The sequence below is a fragment of the Macrosteles quadrilineatus genome, unplaced genomic scaffold, assembly GCF_028750875.1.
Source record: "Macrosteles quadrilineatus isolate MER2022 unplaced genomic scaffold, UCM_ALF_1.0 Scaffold_4__1_contigs__length_99947679, whole genome shotgun sequence".
Taxonomy (NCBI): domain Eukaryota; kingdom Metazoa; phylum Arthropoda; class Insecta; order Hemiptera; family Cicadellidae; genus Macrosteles; species Macrosteles quadrilineatus.
The window spans coordinates 16,849,941-16,866,510 of NW_026542597.1; the positions used below are offsets into that span (position 1 = coordinate 16,849,941).

The window sequence follows — 16,570 nt, forward strand, 5'->3', positions numbered from 1 at the left end:
CTAATTTGAACTAAGCAGCAGCAAAAAACTGTGATAGGCAATGAGAACTGTCAAAGTAGGATTGTTTAAAAATGTTTATGTGTTTAATTTCATGAATAATTTGTGATATTTTGCGAATTTATAATAATTTATTTTTCTCTATTGTTTAGGTAGAACATTATGGCTATGGTAGATGTATACTACTATTGTATACCGTAAATTTAAAGAAGCAAATTTTATCAAACTGTGTTCTCTCTCATTGCAAACGCTAAGTTAGAGTGTAACTGCAATAAGCATTTTACACTTATATGCCAACCCGCCAACACCGTACGAAGGACGGGTACTCTGCTAGTACTTAATATTTTCCCGAATAACCACATTCAATTAATAAAAAACAATCGAGGTATGTATAAATAGGTTTGTAATTTTTTAAACTTGAAATAAAAGTATGAAACCTGAAAGCAATGCCGTATGTATGATGTTTTGTTGAGTTATACCATTGACTATTGGCAGATCTAGACATTTCATTCCCTTGTTAACGTTGTTGCCAGTTTAATATATAAAATGAGTAGTTGAAGAGATCCACCGACAAATTGCGCTGATGTTAATTACATACGCTTCGAATGTTCCACAGATCAAACGAGCAAAGATTAAATTTGGAACTAAATTACTTTTTGCTCTTTCATTCAATTGCACAAAAATATACTTTATTTGCTACCACAAGGATAATCTGTATAATTCACAACCTAACAAATTTCTAATTGGTGTATGCATTGAACAAATCAATGGTCTTGAGTCGAAATATTGTATGTAATTAGTGTTTCCTTCGTAAAGTTGTATTATATATTTTATTTGGCATATGTATCTTTAGATCTTATTGCTTGGCTTGTGTTTGATTTTTACCTTTACTTTGATCATGATATAATAGTGTAGATAGTCGATGTTTTATAGTGTCAACCTTCATTTCTACTGGTCGATTTCGAGCAGTATCGATTGTGAACCTAGATGCATTTGTTCATTGTGCTATCGCTATCACCATTTAATAATGCTTCACGAATGCTTTTTACCAGGTTTTGACGTAAAAATAACGATGCTGTAGAAAAACAAAACTCAAATTTAATTATTTTGTTGTTGTTTTCAGATCAAGAAGATTTACGAGCTGGACTCGTAAGTATTTTTTGTTTTAATTGTCAACTTACTGTGTATCCTAACATTAACGATTAGTAATGATTTATAAAACTCATATTTACTGTAATTTCCTACTCTTAACTGACATTTTATATTTCCCATTCAAGACCGAATTAACTACCCCATTAACGAAATAATGAGATTTGGGGACTATTGTTCAGTGAACACATCGAACCACCTCTATGTCTTTGTCCGTTTCGAAACAGCTGTCTAGAGAAATCTCTATTTTATTAAAAAATGTAGTTATTCCCGCTATACAGTATCTCTGGCAAGGTAGCATGGTGGTTAGAGTGATCACATAACAACCAAAAGGTCGCCGAATCGATCCTGGGAAAAGCAAGTAACATTTTGATGGTTCAAAACTGGACCCAGCTGTTCCTGACCCTTGGGCTTAAAATAAAATGATACTGGCTAGTAAAACAGCTGATCTTAGTCAATAACAAAGCTACACAGATTATCTCACTCCATTCTACACCTATCCTTCATTCATAATGGCGTCCCTATCTAAACTAGGTGGCGTTCGCAGAAGCATCCACAAAATTGAGCGGAGTCATCAATGGTTCATATTATATTGTTTTTGTCATACTGCAGTGAAAACAGTCGTCATTGATGCATGCGTTGCGGGTCTAAAGTAGCATTTTTACTCTTTAGGGAATAAAATTCGTTTTTAGCCTCTATGGAGTAAAACTCAGCTGTTGTCAACTCAGTTGTAAATTTCTATTGTAAACGATTGAATACGTATCGAATTATGTAACGATTCGTGCTTCATAATCATTTTAACCTACAGTCTACAGTCTCTTCCCATTGCATTTTAGCATTGCAGATACATTAATCCATTCCCACACTCAACACTGCCCACCTTTACTACTTCCTTCACCACCCCCTACGTCGTGGACCTGTTTCCGTCTCTTACCATAGCATTTTAGGATTGCAGATACATTAATGTAATTGCCAAAGACAGTTTCCACACTCTACACTGCAAGCCTTACGAATTCCTTCACCATTTCCTACGTCATAGACATGTTTCCTTCCCTTCTCACAGCATTTAAGTATTAGATACATTTATCTAACTACCCAAACGGTTCCCTCACTCTGCACTGCCAGCCTTTACTACTTCCTACGTCGTGGGGGATGTTATCCTCCCTTCTCATAGCATTTTATGATTGAAGATACATTAATCTAACTGCCACAGACGGTTCTCAACATATGTTCATACCTACTTCCTAAGCCACTTCCTACATCGTGGACCTGTTTTCATCACTTTCCATAGCATTTTAGGAATTTAGATACGTTAATCTAATTGCCACAAACATTGCCCACACTCCGCACTGCTAGCCTTTACTACTTCTTTCCCCATTTTCTATGTCGTGGGCATGCTTCCATCCCTTATCATAGCATTTCAGCATTGCAGATACATTAATCTAACTGCTACAAACGGTTTCCAGTTCCCAAACTCCACACTGCTCACCTTACTACTTCCTTCGCCTCTTCTTACGTCGCAGACATGTTTCCCTCTCTTCCCATAGAATTTTAAGATTGTAGATACCAAGATACCATAATCTAATCGTCATAAACAGTTCCCACACTCCGAAAAACTCGCCTTTACCACTTCCTTCATCTCTTCCTACGTCACGGACCTGTTTACCTCCCTTCCCATAGCATTTTAGGATTGGGGATACCTTAATCTAATCGTCATAAACAGTTACCACACTCCAAAAAACTCGCCTTTACTGCTTTCTTCATCACTTCCTACGTCACGGATCTCTTTACTTCCCTTCCCTTAGCATTATTGGAATGCAAATACCTTAATCTAATAGTCATAAACAGTTTCCACAATCCGCACAGCTCGCCTTGACTACTTCCTTCACCACTTCCCACGTCGCGGACCTGTTTTCCTCCCGTCACATAGCATTTTAGGATTGTATAGATACCTTAATCTAATAGTCATGAACAGTTTCCACACTCCGGACAGCTCGCCTTGACTATTTCCTTCACCACTTCCCACGTCGCGGACCTGTTTTCCTCCCTTCCCATAGCATTTTAGGATTGCAAATACCTTAATCTAATGGTCATAAACAGATCCCATACCCCGAACAGCTCGCCTTTACTACTTCCTTCACCACTTCCCACGTCGCGGACCTGTTTCCTTCCCTTCCAATAGCATTTTAGGATTGCAGATACCTTAATCTAATTGTCATAAACAGTTCCCACTCTCCGGACAGCTCGCCTTGACTACTTCCTTCACCACTTCCTACGTCGTGGACCCGTTTTCCTCCCTTCCAATAGAATTTTAGGAATGCAGATACCTAAATCTAATCGTCATAAACAGTTTCTCCATACTCCGGACAGCTCACCTTGACTACTTCCTTCACCACTTCCTACGTCGCGGACCTGTTTTCGTCCCTTCTTATAGAATTTTAGGAATGCAGATACAGGTACCTTAATCTAATCGTCATAAACAGTTCCCACACTCCAGGCAGCTCGTCTTGACTACTTCCTTCACCACTTCCTACGTCACGGACCCGTTTTCCTCCCTTCCCATAGAATTTTAGGAATGCAGATACCTACCTAAATCTAATCGTCTTAAACAGTTTCCACACTCCAGACTGCTCACCTTTACTACTTCCTTCGCCACTTCCTACGTCACTGACCTCAAGCTAGTGTCGTCATTTGATTATATTTATGATCCATACCACCGTTTATGTTCTAATATCTGTGGAATAATGCTATCAGCTATTTATTTATCTTCTGCATTCAAAAGTCAACAGCTGATCATATGTCTTTGTTTATGTGTCAAATACTGATTCCATTTGGATAACATTGAAACTTTGAGACCCAGTGGGGCGGATTCCTGAGAGACTTTTTTAACGCCATATAGATGTTGGCACTCACCGATATGGTCTTTATCGCCATGCAAAATTTGAAAACGATTGATTCAGCCGTCTAGGAGGAGTTTGCGTATTACGAAATGCATAAAAGTCGATGTATAAGAGCTTCGCTCGCTTCGCTCGCTCCGCTCAATTAATTGGCAATTGAAATAATTAATTGCAAGTGTTTCTGAAAGATTCAAGTGCAATATATTTACGTCCCCAGATGAAATTGATGACCATCCCGAGATAAAAAGTAATTTGTCTATATGTAGGCAAAAATTCCCTTACCCGAACCCAATTCAATGGTTAAATTCTTACCAGCCTTAAAATCTTTAACATTTTACACTCGTAAAACACTTAAATCTAAATCTGTGACGTCATATTGGGTTTCTGACGTCTTTATCACTGCGCAAGCCTTCCACCGAATTATGTATGTCCAGTAATATTTTTATAAAAAAATTAATGACGACATAATGCAACCTGCATATCACATTAATGTGAAATATGAGTCATGAAGCGTCCGAATTACAATGTTTGCGCTGCAGCACTCAAGTGTCCACTTGTATTACAAGTGTTTCCTATGTAATCTCTCCAGAACAGCTGATGTTTCCCAGCGGGTCTGTAATTTCCTCTAAGCCATTTGGTTCTTGTAATCGGAGTGGTGTGTAAAACGCTTTCCATTATGAATATGTTTCGTAAAATATTAAAATTATATATTATCGAAATACCTTGTAAAGTGTTATTCACTATGAAAATACTGTGTAAATTTCAATAGACAATGTTTCTGTATGATGTTCGAGTTGGTAAAGCAGCGGCTACACTTGCCCGATTCGGTCCGGTCCGGTTCGGTTCGGTCCGGCACGAATTTGTGAGGGGTGGCTACACTTGTACGAATCGTTTCGGTCCGGCCGGAAGAGGTAGCTAAACTTGTACAATATTTTGGAGGACACACACGAGCACGGGGCACAAGTGCAGCAATACAGAAGGTGTTAAGCTAGGGCCGATTTACCGAATAGGCACGTGCCTAGGGCGCGAGGCAATTGCCTTTTTTGGGGGGTGCCAAAAAATGAAAAATAAAAAAATGGTGGTTGTATTTGCATGCAATCGCGGTAAACTTCCTATAATCCGTCGCGGCCGTGTAGACATTGTAATCGTCTCCCGATATTGCGACAAAATTCTGACTATTTTCCGCGGTCGTGTAGACATAATTATCGTCTTCCGCATGATCGAGGCAATATATGAACATTGTTGCCAAAATTCTTAGGCCTATGTCCTAGAAATAACTATTTTTTCTAATTTGATTCATCACTTTCATAGCCGAGCGCTCACGGAACCCCCCGATCCTCATCCGAATTTCGGGAGTAGGTGGCTACACTTGTCCGATTCGGTCCGGTCCGCCCCGAATGCTTCCGCCAAAATGCGGATGAATGCTCCCTGGACGATTGTTCCGCGCCGAACCGGACCGTACCGAACCGAATCGGGTAAGTGTAGCCACCTCCATTTAAAAACATGGGAAGCATTGTTCCGCATTTTTGAGGACCGGACCGAACCGGACCGAATCGGGCAAGTGTAGCCGCTGCTTTAATTATTGTGTGATGTTATTAAAAAATATGCTATATGAATGTTTATGATAGGTATATGGTATGGGAGAAATACGAAAACTAATGGTATCACAATATTGTGGTTATATTTTTAACATTATACTTCTCACAATTGGTAACTTTAACTTTGAATGTTATAGGGCAGAAACTTTCGATGCCACAACGAGCGTCGTTTTATTCTAGGAAGACTATGCTCATACAAAATTGTACCGATAGTTTTTTTACAAATTATTTTGTGGGAATACATCCGAACATATGCCTACTCGCTAGCAAAAAACACATTATTTAAAAGCAGGAAATCATTACTTTCTTTTAATTAGAGAAGATGGTTTTAAAATAAAAAGCTGTACCAGTTCTTCACCTAACCTTTCGTAGCTGGGTGGCTGATTTCTAACAGCGCTTGTCAGATATTCAAAAAGGTTGCTGAATCGATTTCCAAAATACTTTTGGTGCTGCTAAACTATGCCCACCCAATTGATAGCTGAGCTTTTAGAAAAATTAATAGCCATAGCTAAATACAAAGATGGTCTTATTAGTCAAACCCACGAATATTAACGGTATTGACCATAAACATAAAAAAATTACTTCACTGTCCTAAATGCCTGTTCTAATAGCCGTAACAGCTGATTAGGAATATTTTGACAGTTCCATTCCAATATTATTAACATGTTTACCTTCCGAGCAGTAACAACATTTGTTTACGTTGATCCACACTGTTTCTGTAACAATATTTGTGTGGTTTGTGTGCCTTGATAATCAGTTTAAAATACGTACAGGAAGTCTAACCGTCGGAAAAGTAACTGAAAAGTCAATGATAAGTTTGCATGATGACAACTACGGTGATATTTTACTTAACAGGAAACGTCACTGTAACCCGTTTAGATAGAAATATCTGTTTTCACAAACAAATCAGAATACGAATACATATATACATTCTGTCAAAGGGTGAACCACTCAAAGAGTTTAATATAGCTCAACATCTTAGACGGGAAAAGGAAAAAGAGAAATACTTGAAACAAACGTTCACTTTGAAATAAACGCATTCTTTCCACCCCTTGCTTCCTGTATTTCAGCGGTGTTACTTTACGTGGAAAATAAAACGCTTTCGTCTCTCTTTATTTGTATTGTTGTTATTTTCCACTTTTCAAAATCAAGCTCTATGCTAAAATCCACGTTCAATAGCTTGGGTCGTATTGCTATAACGGGTGATTTCTTTTTTGGTTGGATATATTGGGATTATATTTACACAAAATCGGAAAATTGCACCCATTACCAAAACTGTTCACAGTGGCTTCTGTAGCATTGGTGTTACTGTGAGATTCAAAGAATAAATAAAACACTCTACATTTTCAAAGTCAATGGAGGCGCAACATTTTTTAAGTGTATTCTTTTTGTTTTTGAATTGTAAACAAAATTGTCTACACAAACCTTCGACTGGTAATAGAAGTATAAAGTATAAAACAATACAATAATACGAAAAACCTGTAAGGCAGAACCCTAATAAAGTTGCTCAAAACTATTCCCCCACCCTAAATTAATTAAAGAGAACGTGCATATTCCTCCAGAAAAAGTCAAATATTCGCTTCAATACAGTAGTACCATTAACATTTTTGCTGCAAAAAAGCACAAATCCTTATGCTAATGAACATTTCTTACGCGTTTCCTCAAAAACTACTAGAGGGTTTTTTAATTTGGTAAGTTAACCCAAGAAACGATACGAAAAAGAATTAGGGAATAAAAAATATATCTGGCGAACGACACTGGAAAAGAAAACATTGAAAATTAATCGATTGTCACCCCAAGCCATCCGTCTTCCTGCCAATTCTATTTCGTGGATTGTTTTCTTAACTTCAACTTGGTGATTTCATTATTAGCCGAGATCCTCTTAGTTTCAGTATCCAGTTTGGTTTTATTTATGGATTTACGAACAATTTCTCCGCCGTTACCACTGATATAGACCATTTTTGAAAATCATCGTTTACATCAACTTATCTGATATTAAATCTTAACTACGTTTTTAAGGCACCGCCAAAATACCGTTGCAGCAAACATCTAAGCAAATTTTCGTTTGTCTAAAGGGATTTTCACTAAAATACTTCCTTGAAATGTCAGATTTGAAGACTGGCACTATTCGGATAATTATTTCTTTTTGACAACAGTTTAAATTTATTACTAACCCAACTCAAATTTGGTTAAATATTGTTCTTCAAGTGTTATAACTTCCATAACACCGTACCATAACTTCCTAGCAGTCCGGATATAAAAAACCTACCTTGTAAAAAGTGTTGGTATCAAACTAACAAACTAAAGCAGTGGATTATTATCTGAGAAGGGATGACTACATTAGTTATTAAAATGTAGTCTGTTGCACTCTCTTGGATTTTCAGTACCAATAATGTTTAAGGTATAATAGAAAGTATGTACTTTCTAGAGAGTGAAAAATTACAAAATACTCCACTCGTTTTCCAAAAATCAAAGCATACATTAAAGTACAATAAATAAATTATATCGTATAAGGTGGTAAGTAAGAGGTGGGTTTTAGCGAATTTCCCTATAGGAAAGTAGCTATTACCGTAGGTAGCACGGTAAGAACTAGACCTGGGACCTATTTCATTTTTCTTGTTTATGTCCTCAGAGGCCAAAAACACCATTAGTACAATTGTTTATATCTATTCAGTATATACGTCCGTGAACGTGGGGATATCCCGGATAATTTTGGTCCGATTTTCATGAAATTTTGCTTAATACTTAGGCTGGGTATGGGTTTGTGAACCAGCAAGATTGGGTCATGGGAACGGGGTATTATGGGGTTTTGAAATGTTCTAAAATTGTTTTATTTTATTTTACCCTTAAAAATTGAAAATGCCTATTTTTCCTTTCAGTCGTCTTAGAGCGTAAAAAATAATCGTGTATATTCAAACATTGTTGTAACATTAAATGTTACGGATAATATACCCAAAACTGTACATTTAAGATTACTACGTTATTCTTAAGGATAAGAAGAGAAACTTTGTAGTTTGCTGAAAAATATAGTGTGTTAATCAAATTTTCAAATTTATCTATAGGCTACTATTAACATTTTGTGAAACCCCCTATTTTATCCTCCCCGTAGCAGCAAATCTAGATACTCGTTAAATCCAGTGTTTTAAATAGGAGGGGGGGGGGGGGTATGTCTTGTATCGGAATAATTTATTATCGCTCCAATAAAACAAAAAGAAATTTGCTTAGTCTGCAAGTTTGCAATGGCAAGAGTATTTTGATGAAACATGGAGTAACTCCCCTACGACGGTCAATATTCGTGTCAAGCCCCAAGTTACATTTTCAGCGTCATTGTTCATTGTTCTGCAATACTTCACCACTGAATCCCTATTTTTCCCCTCCCCCGTCAACTATTGTTTCAACGCCCCAGGCACTTTCGACGATTTGCGTTTTTCACTGCGACAAAATCTTTCCATAATTTTAAGATTCACGGAGAAATCTTGATTAAGTTTTTTGCAATCGCATATAGGGCCTAGGCTTAGTATATATTTCTAGTAATAATTAAAAACTATTAGTTTCAGTGCCAGATAACTATTAGTAAAGTTTGTAACTGTTGTGAGTGTTCAAACCTGTTATCATTAGAACAATTTCAAAGTACATTGTGCAAAGAAGAGAAGAGACGTTTGACTTACATGATATCTAAATATATAAAAGGCAAAGCCCTCACTGACACACTCACTCACTCACTCACTCACTCACTCATCACTAATTCTCCCACTTCCCATTTACCTAGGAGGCTGAAATTTGGTACACCGATTCCTTAGGCATTAAATAGGAAAACTAAGTTGTTTTTATTCTGATCGGACTCTTGGGCTCCGCCCCAGTGGCTCTGGAGTTTCCCATGTTAACCTTATAATTTTTCATATTTAAAAGGAGAATATGAATCTTATCAGCTGTTTCAATTAAACAAGTTGGTTCTGTTCTATGATGTTCAATAGCTTTAAAGTTACAAGGATTGCCAACAGGGTGCAGCACTATTATTATTTTTTTAAATTATGTCAACAGCTAATTTGCAACCAAAAGGTGAGTGAGCGTAGCGAACGAACTTCAACCTGGAGGCGAGTTAGCGTAGCGAACGAGCTAACCTGAAGGCAAGTGAGCGTAGCGAACGAGCTCCAACTTAAAGGTGAGTGAGCATAGCGAACGCACTTCAAACAGGACGTGATTGAGCCATGCGAACGAGCTCATCTTGAAAATTAAGAAGTTAAACGGGGCAAAGCCCGCGGGTACAGCTAGTTTTACAATAAATGAATACCAAATCCTTAAACAATAAGCACAGCTGCATTCACGGATAGTTTAACGAACTTTGGTTCTTATAGGCCCTTAAGTGACTTAAGTTAATATCTAGTAAAATTTGAATAGGTGGCGGTTTATAAACGGAATATCAAAAAATTAATTAATAAGAATGTCATGAGATCTACCAAATATGACCTAAACAACATAAGCCACCATCTATTATCATTAGAAGAGAAAAGAAGGATAAGCTACAATGATTTAAAAACGTACAACTTTATTATGAGTGACGTGAGAACAAAAGCTGAAGGTAAAAATACGGACGAAGATGGTATGATAAACATAACGTCCGGCGGAAGTGAGGAAGAAAGTATTTACGAAGATGTTTGATAGTGAAAATGGCAGTCTATGTATACTAACTTTTCGGGGTCCTGGTCAAATACCGATGAGAATCTCTTCCAACGATATACTGCGAAGGAGTGGGGGTGAAGTTCACTCTCCCCCTTTTGAGGGAACACCATTACCGCAACGATACGAAGTGCAGCCATCGGTGTTCGTGGTGTAGCGGATAGACACTCGGCTGATACCCATGAGGTAACCAGATCGAATCCCACCGGTGACACTACCTTGTTGTGAAAGATTTTGCTTATAATGCGATTACTTCTTAACTGTACATCTTTTGTTAGAATTTGAGGATGTTATTATTATCCTACTAATAGTCTATTATAAATGAGAAAGTTTGGATGTATGGATGTATGGATGGATGTATGGATGTATGTTTGTGACAAGTGAACGCGAAAAATACTGGTCGGATTGGGCTGAAATTTGGCATGATGATAGCTCACATTCCCGATTAACATATAGGCATATTCTTATTTCAAAAATCCTTTCGGGCTCCGCCCCAGTGGCTCTGGAGTTTCCCATGTTAACCTTATGAGAAATGAAATTATTGAATCTTAACAGCTGTTTCAATTAAACAAGTTGGTTCTGTTCTGTGATGTTCAATAGCATTAAAGTTACAAAAATTACCAACAGGGTGCAGCACTATTATTTCTTTTACATTTATGACAACAGCTAATTTGCAACCAAAAGGTGAGTGAGCGTAGCGAACGAACTTCAACCTGGAGACGAGTTAGCGTAGCGAACGAGCTAACCTGAAGGCAAGTGAGCACAGCGAACGAGCTCCAACCTAAAGGTGAGTGAGCGTAGCGAACGAGCTCCAACCTAAAGGTGAGTGAGCGTAGCGAACGAGCTCCAACCTAAAGGTGAGTGAGCGTAGCGAACAAACTTCAACCAGGACGTGATTGAGCCATGCGAACGAGATAATCTTGAAAATTAAGAAGTTAAACGGGGCAAAGCCCGCGGGTTACAGCTAGTATTTTATAAACAGAACTACTTTTTTGGTTAGTAAACCTTCATTCGATTTTATCGTATATCTTTTTCATATCTTCAGCAAGTTTGGTTAGTTAGGTTAGGTTATGACAGTTTAATGTTATAATAAAACTAGCTGTAACCCGCGGTTTAACTTCTTAATTTTCAAGATTATCTCGTTCGCATGGCTCAATCACGTCATGGTTGAAGTTTGTTCGCTACGCTCACTCACCTTTAGGTTGGAGCTCGTTCGCTGCGCTCACTTCCCTTCAGGTTAGCTCGTTCGCTACGCTAACTCGCCTCCAGGTTGAAGTTCGTTCGCTACACTCACTCACCTTTTGGTTGCAAATTAGCTGTTGTAATAAATGTAAAAGAAATAATAGTGTTGCACCCTGTTGGTAATCCTTGTAACTTTAATGCTATTGAACATCATAGAACAGAACCGACTTGTTTAATTGAAACAGCTGTTAAGATTCAATAATTCAATTTCTCATAAGGTTAACATGGGAAACTCCAGAGCCACTGGGGCGGAGCCCGAAAGGATTTTTGAAATAAGAATATGCCTATATGTTAATTGGGAATGTGAGCTATCATCATGCCAAATTTCAGCCCAATCCGACCAGTATTTTTCGCGTTCACTTGTCACAAACATACATCCATACAGCCATACATCCATCCATACATCCATACATCCAAACTTTCTCATTTATAATATTAGTAGGATATATATATAATGAATTTTATAATATTTCTTAAATTGACGTGTGGCTCTCTAGTACAATCCCCCACTCCTTCGCAGAAGAGGTTCTCATCGGTTTTTTACCAGCCCCCTGAAACGCTAGTGTCTATGAGTATGTGAGTTGTACATGAATGACTAAAGCCAAGCAACAAGAATACATCAGCAATCTAGGGTTTGCCAACACAGGGAGTGAAGTGTATTTTTGTGTAAAATACTTTAAGCTTAATAAATGTTTCAAATTTAATCAAGATATATCTTCAAAGAAGCTAACTACAACAGTTGACTTATAATCAAAAAAATGCCATGGGAATTTGGTATTTCTTCAAAGTTTTATGATTTCTACTTGAGTCATATGGTGTTAACGGGCATCAAAATTAAAAATAAAGTGGTCCCAGGTCCAGTTCTTAGACCTACGTTAAATAGCGTATTCCCTATATGGGAAATTCGCTCAAACGAGCGCCGAAGCAGAAGACTTGTATCGGGTAGATAAAGGAAGATAGATTTAGGTAATGGCCATTAGGGGATTTGGTAGACTGTGAGTTAGAGAAAACGTGTAATGTGTATAGTAGAGTAGGTCACTCTTTAATGGCAAAGTGAAACAGCACCATAAGCCCACACTTTGTAAAACCAATAGCTTTAAGACTACTCGTATCTGTTTTTTATTGTTTTGAGCTATCTACAGTATAAATAAATACTACAGGAAAATCTATATAGTTCATTTTGCAAGTGCTAAAACAATAGCTAACGATGCTAACGACTAACTTTTGGGGTGATTAAAAAACCGTATTCCATGTAGTTAGATATCTCGAAGGATGTCACTTTAAGGAGAAATTGTTTAAGGTATATCGAAAGTCCATTTCAGTGTAAAAGGTAAATATTCTACTTAGTCACTGTGTGTGTTCTGAAGTTACTAAGATTAAAAGGGAAAATAAACCTCAAAGACTTTAAAAACACATGACACAGTCTTCGGAGAAAAAAATCGTTTATTAAAGGTATTAACATACAGTTCAGTTTTTTAATTAAATTCCATACGTAATAAGCAAACTCATTTATAAATACTAAGTAATTTACAAAACATTCGTATTCAACACTCACAGGTTTTACATACTAGTGGAATCTCTACTCTTTTAATCATCATCCTCTGATATCTCCTCGATTTCCATTCTAACATAGTTGCTGGGATCGTGTTTTCCACTAACCACAAATTGGGTGAAATTCTTCAAGTTGCTACGGTTTAAATGTTTGACATCTTTTGGGTTACGCAGACAATATTGTCGCAGATCTTGTAAAGCCATGTTCGTTTCTTTGATTCCTTGTTGCTTGAACTCTTCCTTTGTCAGAAAGCGAGGTTTCTTGGAAAAGCTTTTGGGAGGAGTTGTTTTCTTGAAACTATCAAGATAAGATAGGCGCAGCTCCTCTAAATTCCTCGATTCTATAATTCCGTGTTGAACAAATTCATCTTTTGACACAAAGTAAACTTTCTTAGTAGAAACGATTTTGGAAGGAGTTTGTGTCGCTACGGCATTGTTATGGTTCTTTGTTATAGGTTTTGGGAACTTAAACAGAGCCCATTTAAAAATCGGAATGTTATACAATAGCATAGTTGAAAGGCATGACAAAAAAGTTAGTTTTTGATTATGGCTGCTGTAGAAAACTAGTAGAATCGAGAAGGCCTGAAGGGACCATTGTAAAATGTTTTTGCTCCGTTGATTTGTTATAGGTCCAAATCGATAACAGACTGTCAGGCTGATCAAACCGACTACGATCATGTAACCGTACACAATCTTTCTGTGTGTTTGTGCTAGAAGATAAATATTGTTCACGAATGCTTGGAAACAATATATAATCACCGTCGACCCACCAGCTAGAAGTCCAATAGTCGCGGATTTCTTCAAGGGTAGAAGATTTAAAATGAAGTACAATACAATCAACAAAGATGCTAAAATGCCGAAGATGACTCCAAATATGTAGAAACATAGCGGTTCATGGACCAAAAGAGGAGCTAATAGGAAGAGTAAAGTCCCCACGATGAACATTCCTAGAAACACTTTGTTTACTCGAGTCACTGACACTTTGAGAGTATAGTCGTTCTCAGTATCTATTCCAAGACAGGTTGTATTGAAAGGATCCAATGAAATATATTTGCGCCTTCGACTAAGCACGTTGAATCCCCAAGATGTTTTACTGTCTTCAATATAAAGCGTCCCGACTTCTTGTTCGTCAGCTCCTATGTATAAATCATATTTTGATTGGCCTTCCATATCCAACGACACTTCCACCGTTTGCCAAATGTTTTCCAACGACTTTTCAGTCCCATAATAGCAGTATATGTTGAGAGTATTGCATCCTGTTTTAGAACAACAGTGCAACTCAGAATTTGGTAACAGGGTTACTGAGGGATAAATTGCAACTCCATAAATTGACCGAGCGAAGCACACAAATAAAAAAAGAATTAGGTGAAACATTGTGAAACACGAAACAAACTTGAGTAAATTTGATCATAAACCAAACTTATTGTGCAATGTTTTGTTTTATATGAAACACGTATTCAAAACAAAACAAAATAATTGAGACGTTAGTCAGCTGATAGTCAAAATCACAATATTATTGAAATTAAATAAACTCCAAATCTATTAATACCATATGATCTATCAAGTATTAAAATAAAACTACGTTCTAGACTTGGGTAAATATTGAATGTTAATTTGAATAAATGATTTTCACAGATTACATTTCACCAACCATATGAATATTTTAGACTAGCAGAGTACCCGTCCTTCGTACGGGGTTGGCATATAAGTATAAATGCTTTTTGTAGTTATGGGAGAGGACACGGTTTATTAAAATTTGGTCTTTTAATTTATACGGTATTATATATATAGTATCATATAGTGTCCTATAGTATCTACCATAGCCCTAATATTCTACCACTGCACCTAAACCATGAAAAAAGTTAAGTTCTCATTGTGTACCACAACTTTTTGTTGCTAGTTGCTTAAAATTAGCTGTGGTCATAAATGCAAAAAACATAATAGTGCTGCACCCTGTTGGTAAGCCTTATACCTTTTTAATGCTATTTAATATCATAGAACCAACTTGTAAAGTTGAAACGGCTGACAAAATTCTTTAATTTCTTTAAATATGAATACTCATAAGGTTTACATGAGAAACTCCAGAGCCACTGGGGCTGAGCCTGAAAGGATTTTTGAGGTAAGAATAATATGTCTATATGTTAATAGGGAATGTCAGCTATCATCATACTAAATTTCATCGGTTTAGTATTTTTCGCGTTTACTTGTCACAAACATCCATCCATCCATCCATACATCTATACATCCGTACATCCAAACTTTCTGATTATAGAATCTTAATTATTTCCTATATCCATGAACAATTTATTTACAAAGATTTATTCCCTGTAAAATATTATTACAGCATTTCACAAATATTAGAACAGACTCAGTATAATAGATCATAAACATAAACAAATGAAGTAACTGAAAGAATCATATACTAATGAAATTACATTAACATATGGTTTGACAGCTCCATTTAAGTAATGTTAAATAATGTTTACATTCGGGCTAGTGACATCATTATTTTAAATTTATAATCCTTACCCTCTCTGTTCTAATATTCGTGCAGTATTTAATATGTTTGAACCAGCTGTGTGGAATTGTGAAATCAAAATTCATTTGACAGTTAGTTCTGCTTGTTTACATTTTTAAACTTTGTAGGTTGGTTCTTTGTTACCATGGATACCATCAATCAATATTTACTTTTAAATCTTTCACCTCAAATTTTTGAAAGCCCACGGGGCGGAGCCCTAGGACAATATCGAAGTGGGAATAGTTCTATATGTATCCTCGGAGCTGTAGCTTCATTTGTGTGTAATTTGAGCCCAGTCGGTTCTGTAATTTTTGAGATTACCTCATACAAACACACACACACACAGACACCACCTCTTCTTTATAATAGTATAGAAGATAGATTTCTTTATAACCACCATCGTATTGTTACATTTTAAAGGGTCAATCATTTGTTAAGAGATGGTAGTTTTTTCAAATTAACCAGTGGCGGGTGGTTCCAAGTGAGGGATACAGGGGCTAAAGCCCCTCCCCCACAATCGGACCTTGGAAATATAAATGTTATGATGTATTTCGTCGTAAGAATGCACCGGGTTTAGACAGAACCCTAGACGTTGGAAATGGCTTTAAAAGTCACCAAACGGCTATAAAAATGAAAAAAAACTTCCGGACGATGACCCCCAAATCCCCATCCTGCTGGAAACGTCACAAAAATTAACGGTGTAAACTGAAAAAATTAATGACGATTTAATTTTTTTTAATGGCTAACGCGTGTGATAAATTTTTACAAAACCCCCAACAAGAAAAATTGCAGTTGGTGTTGAAACATCATCCAAACGATGGGAAGAGTAGACACATAGACAGATTGGCAAATCATCTCCAGCCTTTACACTAAAAATATCTCTCGATGCTGTTATTGTTTTTCTCGCGTTTATTTATATTTATGTAAATTTTTAGGTGCTA

The 16,570-nt window shown here is 36.9% G+C and overlaps 1 protein-coding gene across 1 annotated transcript in view; it reads left to right on the plus strand.

Moving 5' to 3' along the window:
- Positions 1-16,570, plus strand: part of LOC128991546 (diacylglycerol kinase eta-like) — a 139,608-nt gene that overhangs the window by 38,298 nt on the left and 84,740 nt on the right. Inside the window, exon 3 of the mRNA XM_054414529.1 lies at positions 1,121-1,146. The gene's annotated coding sequence lies outside the window, so the exon portion shown is untranslated. The remainder of the gene's footprint in view (positions 1-1,120; positions 1,147-16,570) is intronic.